The sequence below is a fragment of the Phalangium opilio genome, unplaced genomic scaffold (genome assembly GCF_054372755.1).
Source record: "Phalangium opilio isolate 3A_F unplaced genomic scaffold, DU_Popi_V2 ptg000246l_1, whole genome shotgun sequence".
Taxonomy (NCBI): domain Eukaryota; kingdom Metazoa; phylum Arthropoda; class Arachnida; order Opiliones; family Phalangiidae; genus Phalangium; species Phalangium opilio.
In genome coordinates, this window is record NW_028324225.1 from 7,044,937 (window position 1) to 7,053,535 (window position 8,599).

An 8,599-nucleotide genomic window follows, 5' to 3' on the forward strand; every position below is an offset into this window, starting at 1 on the left:
AGTGACTATTTGAATGCAACTAATTAATTTGTAGCCCTATGAATTGAGCATATTTCTATTCCAAACATGGTGCCCTGGTCTAGGGGTATGATACTCGCTTTGGATGCGAGTGTTCTAGGTTTCAAATCCCGGACGGACCAAAGTTTTTGCAGAAGTAGTTTTGTGACAATTTAATTGCAACTAATTACAGGGTAGTCCTATGAGTTGAGCATATTTTACTTACTCAGATTGTCCGTTGGTCTAGGGGTATGATACTCGCTGTGGCTGCGAGTGGTCCCGGGTTCAAATCCCGGACAGACCCGAGTTCTTTCAGAAGTAATTTAGCAACTATTTAAATGCAACTAACTACAGGGTAGACCTATGAGTTGGGCATATTTTACTCGAACACACGGTCCGCTGGTCTGGGGGTATGATACTCGGTTAGGGTGCGAGTGGTCCAGGGTTCAAATCCCGGACGGACCCGAGTTTTTGCAGAAGTAATTTAGTGACTATTTAAATGCAACTAATTAATTTGTAGCCCTATGAATTGAGCATATTTCTATTCCATACATGGTGCGCTGGTCTAGGGGTGTGATACTCCCTTTGGGTGCGAGTGTTCTAGGTTTCAAATCCCGGACGGACCCAAGTTTTTGCAGAAGTAGTTTTGTGACTATTTAATTGCAACTAATTACAGGGTAGTCCTATGAGTTGAGCATATTTTACTTACGCAGATTGTCCGTTGGTCTAGGGGTATGATACTCTCTGTGGCTGCGAGTGGTCCCGGGTTCAAATCCCGGACATACCCGAGTTCTTTCAGAAGTAATTTAGCAACTATTTAAATGCAACTAACTACAGGGTAGACCTATGAGTTGGGCATATTTTACTCGGACACACGGTCTGTTGGTCTGGGGTATGATACTCGCTTAGGGTGCAAGTGGTCCCGGGTTCAAATCCCAGACGGACCCGAGATTTTGCAGAAGTAGTTTTGGGACTGTATAATTGCAACTAATTACAGGGAAGTCCTATGAGTTGAGCATATTTTACTTACGTACATTGTCCGTTGGTCTAGGGGTATGATACTCGCTTTGACTGCGAGTGGTCTCGGGTTCAAATCCCGGACAGACCCGAGTTCTTTCAGAAGTAATTTAGCAACTATTTAAATGCAACTAACTACAGGGTAGACCTATGAGTTGGGCATATTATACTCGAACACACGGTCCGTTAGTCTAGGGGTTTGATATTTGCTTAGGGTGCGAGTGGTCCCGGGTTCAAATCCCGGACGGACCCGAGCTTTTGCAGAAGTAGTTTTGGGACTGTATAAATGCAACTAATTACAGGGTAGTCCTATGAGTTGAGCATATTTTACTTACGCACATTGTCCGTTGGTCTAGGGGTATGATACTCGCTTTGACTGCGAAGGGTCCCGGGTTCAAATCCCGGACAGACCCGAGTTCTTTCAGAAGCAATTTAGTAACTATTTAAACTCAACTAACTACAGGGTAGACCTATGAGTTGGGAATATTTTTCTTGAACACACGGTCCGTTGGTCTAGGGGTATGATACTCGGTTAGGGTGCGAGTGGTCCCGGGTTCAAATCCCGGACGGACCCGAGTTTTTGCAGAAGTAATTTGGTGACTATTTAAATGCAACTAATTAATTTGTAGCCCTATGAATTGAGCATATTTCTATTCCATACATGGTGCCCTGGTCTAGGGGTATGATACTCGCTTTGGGTGCGAGTGTTCTAGGTTTCAAATCCCGGACGTACCCGAGTTTTTGCAGAAGTAGTTTTGTGACAATTTAATTGCAACTAATTACAGGGTAGTCCTATGAGTTGAGCATATTTTACTTACGCAGATTGTCCGTTGGTCTAGGGGTATGATACTCGCTGTGGCTGCGAGTGGTCCCGGGTTCAAATCCCGGACAGACCCGAGTTCTTTCAGAAGTAATTTAGCAACTATTTAAATGCAACTAACTACAGGGTAGACCTATGAGTTGGGCATATTTTACTCGCACACACGGTCCGCTGGTCTGGGGGTATGATACTCGCTTAGGGTGCGAGTGGTCCCGGGTTCAAATCCCGGACGGACCCGAGTTTTTGCAGAAGTAATTTAGTGACTATTTAAATGCAACTAATTAATTTGTAGCCCTATGAATTGAGCATTTCTACATGGTCCGTTGGTCTAGGGGTATGATGCTCGCTTTGGGTGCTAGTGGTCCCGGGTTCAAATCCCAGACGGACCCAAGTTTTTGCAGAAGTAGTTTTGTGACTATTTAATTGCAACTAATTACAGGGTAGTCCTATGAGTTGAGCATATTTTACTTACGCAGATTGTCCGTTGGTCTAGGGGTATGATACTCGCTTTGGCTGCGAGTGGTCCCGGGTTCAAATCCCGGACAGACCCGAGTTCTTTCAGAAGTAATTTAGCAACTATTTAAATGCAACTAACTACAAGGTAGACCTATGAGTTGGGTATATTTTTCTTGATCAAACGGTGCGTTGGTCTAGGGGTATGATACTCGGTTAGGGTGCGAGTGGTCCAGGGTTCAAATCCCGGACGGACCCGAGTTTTTGCAGAAGTAATTTAGTGACTATTTAAATGCAACTAATTAATTTGTAGCCCTATGAATTGAGCATATTTCTATTCCATACATGGTGCGCTGGTCTAGGGGTGTGATACTCCCTTTGGGTGCGAGTGTTCTAGGTTTCAAATCCCGGACGGACCCAAGTTTTTGCAGAAGTAGTTTTGTGACTATTTAATTGCAACTAATTACAGGGTAGTCCTATGAGTTGAGCATATTTTACTTACGCAGATTGTCCGTTGGTCTAGGGGTATGATACTCTCTGTGGCTGCGAGTGGTCCCGGGTTCAAATCCCGGACATACCCGAGTTCTTTCAGAAGTAATTTAGCAACTATTTAAATGCAACTAACTACAGGGTAGACCTATGAGTTGGGCATATTTTACTCGGACACACGGTCTGTTGGTCTGGGGTATGATACTCGCTTAGGGTGCAAGTGGTCCCGGGTTCAAATCCCAGACGGACCCGAGATTTTGCAGAAGTAGTTTTGGGACTGTATAATTGCAACTAATTACAGGGAAGTCCTATGAGTTGAGCATATTTTACTTACGTACATTGTCCGTTGGTCTAGGGGTATGATACTCGCTTTGACTGCGAGTGGTCTCGGGTTCAAATCCCGGACAGACCCGAGTTCTTTCAGAAGTAATTTAGCAACTATTTAAATGCAACTAACTACAGGGTAGACCTATGAGTTGGGCATATTATACTCGAACACACGGTCCGTTAGTCTAGGGGTTTGATATTTGCTTAGTGTGCGAGTGGTCCCGGGTTCAAATCCCGGACGGACCCGAGCTTTTGCAGAAGTAGTTTTGGGACTGTATAAATGCAACTAATTACAGGGTAGTCCTATGAGTTGAGCATATTTTACATACGCACATTGTCCGTTGGTCTAGGGGTATGATACTCGCTTTGACTGCGAGTGGTCCCGGGTTCAAATCCCGGACAGACCCGAGTTCTTTCAGAAGCAATTTAGTAACTATTTAAACTCAACTAACTACAGGGTAGACCTATGAGTTGGGCATATTTTTCTTGAACACACGGTCCGTTGGTCTAGGGGTATGATACTCGATTAGGGTGCGAGTGGTCCCGGGTTCAAATCCCGGACGGACCCGAGTTTTTGAAGAAGTAATTTAGTGACTATTTAAATGCAACTAATTAATTTGTAGCCCTATCAATTGAGCATATTTCTATTCCATACATGGTGCGATGGTCTAGGGGTATGATACTCGCTTTGGGTGCGAGTGTTCTAGGTTTCAAATCCCGGACTTATCTGAGTTTTTGCAGAAGTAGTTTTGTGACTATTTAATTGCAACTAATTACAGGGTAGACATATGAGTTGAGCATGTTTTACTTACGCAGATTGTCCGTTTGTCTAGGGGTATGATACTCGCTTTGGCTGCGAGTGGTCCCGGGTTCAAAATCCCGGACAGACCCGAGTCCTTTCAGGTGAAATTTAGTAACTATTTAAATACAACTAACTACAGGGTAGACCTATGAGTTGGGCATATTTTACTTACGCAGATTGTCCGTTGGTCTAGGGGTGTGATGCTCGTTTTGGGTGCGAGTGGTCTCAGGTTCAAATCCCGGACGTACCCGAGTCTTTGCAAAAGTAGTTTTGTGACTATTTAATTGCAACTAATTACAGGGTAGTCCTATGAGTTGAGCATATTTTACTTACGCAGATTGTCCGTTGGTCTAGGGGTATGATACTCGCTTTGACTGCGAGTGGTCCCGGTTTCATATCCTGGACAGGCCCGAGTTCTTTCAGCTGTAATTTAGTAATTATTTATATGCAACTAACTACAGGGTAGTCCTATGAGTTGAGCACATTTTATTTACGCACATTGTCCGTTTGTCTAGGGGTATGATACTCGCTTTGGCTGCGAGTGGTCCCGGGTTGAAATCTTGGACAGACCCGAGTTCTTTCAGAAGTAATTTAGCAACTATTTAAATGCAACTAACTACAGGGTAGACCTGTGAGGTGGGCATATTTTACATGAACACACGGTCCGTTGTTCTAGGGGTATAATGCTCGCTTAGGGTGCGAGTGGTCCCGGGTTCAAATCCCGGACGGACCCGAGATTTTGCAGAAGTAGTTTTGGGACTATATAATTGCAACTAATTACAGGGTAGTCCTATGAGTTGAGCATATTTTACATACGCACATTGTCCGTTGGTCTAGGGGTATGATACTCGCTTTGACTGCGAGTGGTCCCGGGTTCAAATCCCGGACAGACCCGAGTTCTTTCAGAAGCAATTTAGTAACTATTTAAACTCAACTAACTACAGGGTAGACCTATGAGTTGGGCATATTTTTCTTTAAAAACATCTTTTCCCATCAATTCCGTAAGGTGGACTTTCATTCCTGACGGCTCAAATAAAAATGGCCATTGATTTTTCAAAATTTCAACTGTGCTTCCCTGGTTAATATACAGCCTCTGAAGAGTAAATGTTTGAAGCATCTTTGCTTCAATAACATTTGGATTTGGCTCCATTTCTAAAGCCATGTTCATCAAACTTTCGCGAACATCCTCGTAGGTTTTTTTTCTCCTTCACTGATTTCAGGGCTGAATTTAAGCTTCGTTGTGGTCAAGTCAACTAACCGACCATTTTTGTTCTTCTTTACATCCTTTATTCTAGGCATCACTTGGTCAACTTGTCGAGAAAGGTTTTCCAGCCTTGTGTAAAATTGAACCACAAAGCTATAATAGCCTGTTCCTAAGACCTTAATTGCATAAGGAAAGCAACGCGTAAATTTTTCAGCAATTTTCCTCATATCACTACGACTAGGTCGATCGCATAGTTTTATAGCGTCATCAACGAGGTTTCTAACAATTATATTTCTGAATTTAGGTGTCAATTTGCCACCCTTTGAGAGATTCGCTTGAGTCTGCTTGTTAAATATTTCTTTATTCAAAACATAGTTGTCAGCCCATGTGTCATGGTTAATGACTTTGGTCCTCCATTGTTTTTAAAAAAATTAAATTTAGTAAATTGCCAATAATGAATTGAAATTTGAAGCTGTATTGTTTTTAGAGTGTTCTTTGAGAGAACTATCTCCGTCTTGTTCAATGATAACAGTTGATCCGTTCGGTGATTGTCCTGAAATGTAAATTTTATCCATATACTATAAGCATTGAACTAAAGCTCAACATTAAAAGAATATAAGCTTATTTCAAAATGTTTTGATATGTATAATTTGCATAGCGTTTTCGTTGTTTCGTCAATTGCCACTTTGCAATACAGAAATGATAGTAAGAAAATGTAACTCAGGCTTGCTTATGTCTCACAAGTCTGTCTTGTGTTAAAAGAACAGATCCCGGTTCTACACATTATACCTTAAAGGAACGGCTTAACTAAATATAAAAGGGAAAATATTAAAAAAATAATTGGCATTTAATGTCTTAAAAGTGTTGACTACTGCCTTGCCATTGGTTTAGTGGCGTCTTCTAGTTTGAGCTCCGTACCCCTACGGGATTGGTTGAAATAATCCCTTGCGGGTTCAGGCTAACAGACGCTTCTAAAAATGGCGACTAATTAAATGCTAATCATTTTGTAATAAGAGATAATTTTTTTAAATATTTTCCCTTCTATTATTAGAAAAAACGCCGTGCTTTTAAGGTATAATGTTATTACCAGCTGTACAAGCTCGTATACTAGTCGACATTCTCTACTAGTAATTTTCCATATTTTAATAGCTTAATAAGTACATCTTACCAACCTGTTTCTAAAGGTGGCCCGGTAAAAAGTGAGCTTATGGATCCCAAAGTTTCCTTGCTTGAATTTGTTTTAGAGAAGTTTTACTTAGATCCGCCAGAGTGATAAACTTCATATCTTCCATCTTTTCCACACCTATTTCGCCACTGGTTAGATATTGAACTATAGCTTCGATGTCGCTTTCTATCAAACTTGGCAACGCATCCAATAACAAAGTTTTAATTTTCTGCTTTTCAGAGGTTTCAAAAATATTTGTGGCCATCTTAAGACAAAAAATTTGCAATTTATGTTTTAATTCAGTATTTAATCTTTTGGTTACACGAGTTCTATATTCTATGAGCGTAACAAATATTTGGAATTGTGAAAAACTGGAACCGTATTGTTGAATATCAAAATAAATCATTATTTTAATAAAAAAATTTAGATGCCATTTTAAATTATGCTACATTGTATTATTTAAAATTTTTACTTCCAAAGTTTAAGGGTGGAAAACACTGTGTTCAAGAGTAACGATTTTTTTTCCCGAAAATGTAATAACAGGGAAGAGGGTAGTAATCCGATAGATCCGTAATCTTTACGATACGTTTTTCAGCAGCTTCAGTTAATTCAAAGGCAAGCAATTCCAAGTTGTGCGTGGAATAGAACAGAGAAACACAAATATAAACTTCATAAGATTTATTTTTAGGAATAATCAAAATTTCGATACGTCCAAACAGTAAGTCATCTTCAAATGACTCCAAAACCACAAATTTTCCGCGCTCGTAAAGAGTGCCTTTGTACTCTAGCTTTGTTTAGCAAACAGCGTTCTGGCTTGTTAACTCTAAAATTCCATATTTTTCCATAAGATCCAGTGAAAATATCTCTTCACGAAAAATCGTAGAATTATGACGTTTCATAATGGGTGGGAAGGGAGAACCAGATAAAAAATACGCTTGCTGAAGTTGATGTTTTTCGGATAATGTTTTGGTTATATTTATGAAGTTTTTCGTGTTCTCAGCAAATTTTTTATATTCTAGGAGAGCGGTCGCTCTCTTAGATAAGACTTGATACTGCCTCTAATGCTAAAAGAGGGTTCTTTGATTGGCCTTAACTTTTTTCGTATTGTGTTTGCTGCTTTGAAATTTTGCCAGTGAACTAAAATTTGGGCCCTTATTTTGTGGTTAAAATTTCAAAGAGATCCAACTAATAGTTAATTCTATGAAGAAAAAAGTTGTTAAGGGTGGTTTTAGAATCCATAAAATGAATCCGACATTTGGTGAAAAATACTATATTGTTCCATAGAGATAACATGGGATTTTTTTGAAAAATAACCTTAATTGGGATAGTGTATAAAGAAAACTATTCATTCGTTACGTTTGGGAACCATCTTAAATGAAAGATAACGGTCCATAGATGTGCCTTCCCTAAGTTTTATTAAGATAAATTATGTTTAAGTATTGATTTTTATCATTATTAACACATACTTTGACTTACGTTGTTTTGGGTATTGGAATTACGGCGTTTTACCACTGTTAGAGACACGCATTTTAGCCCTCATTTTTCACGTTGGACTTACGGCGTTTGTTTCGTGATTCACGCCGTTAGCGGGATATTAAGCAAGAAAAACATGGCGTTTGAGCTCTCGGTTAAAATTAAAATTTTGGATTTGGAATTAAACTGGAGGCTAATTAGGTATGATTTTTATTGTTTTCACAACAAAAAACGTGCATGAAATTTACTAAAATTAATTTTAAATTTAAAAGCCAACAGAATATTTTATTATTAACCAATTTCGCTAAGCCTCGGTCAAGGTAGCGTTATGTTGATGTTATAGGAAAAGGCAAAATTAACTGCGGTTGAGATAAAAGCCACACATTACGAATACAGTTGGTATGTTCAAAATAATTATTAATCTTACTGGTAGATCAATTAATTACTACATTACTATCTGTGTCAGCTAGGACACATCAATCAGCTGTGGAGGTAAATTTTACACCTTGATGATGAAACCTCCGCTGGCTGAACGCTAGCGACAACTTTTCAAGGGAAATAATGACAAACAGAACTGTATATAGTCTTTCATTTAATAACATTTTATATTTGCATTATTTAAATTTAAATTTTGTATTAAACGTGCAAAAGATTGCTGTTCATTGGTTCTCACATGTTTTCGTAATTTTCGACATACTAATGTAGCTTTTGTATTTTGAGGGCGCGTTTTTTTAAAGGCGCTTATAACACGATGGATAGTTAAAATTATATTTATTTTGGTTTATGTTTAATGTATCACACATTGTTCAGTGTTACAGTGGTTCTGCAGGGAAAAATATATTAGAGGGAAAG

The 8,599-nt window shown here is 39.4% G+C and overlaps 4 non-coding genes across 4 annotated transcripts; all 4 read left to right on the forward strand.

The window, feature by feature from the left end:
• The first annotated feature begins 1,194 nt into the window (after positions 1-1,194).
• Positions 1,195-1,266, forward strand: TRNAP-AGG (transfer RNA proline (anticodon AGG)). Its single transcript has one exon. It is a non-coding gene; the product is annotated as a tRNA-Pro (tRNA).
• A 250-nt stretch (positions 1,267-1,516) lies between these two features.
• TRNAP-AGG (transfer RNA proline (anticodon AGG)) lies at positions 1,517-1,588 on the forward strand. Its single transcript has one exon. It is a non-coding gene; the product is annotated as a tRNA-Pro (tRNA).
• Positions 1,589-1,999: 411 nt separating this feature from the next.
• On the forward strand, positions 2,000-2,071 carry TRNAP-AGG (transfer RNA proline (anticodon AGG)). The gene has a single exon. It is a non-coding gene; the product is annotated as a tRNA-Pro (tRNA).
• A 1,528-nt stretch (positions 2,072-3,599) lies between these two features.
• On the forward strand, positions 3,600-3,671 carry TRNAP-AGG (transfer RNA proline (anticodon AGG)). The gene has a single exon. It is a non-coding gene; the product is annotated as a tRNA-Pro (tRNA).
• The last annotated feature ends 4,928 nt before the right edge of the window (positions 3,672-8,599 follow it).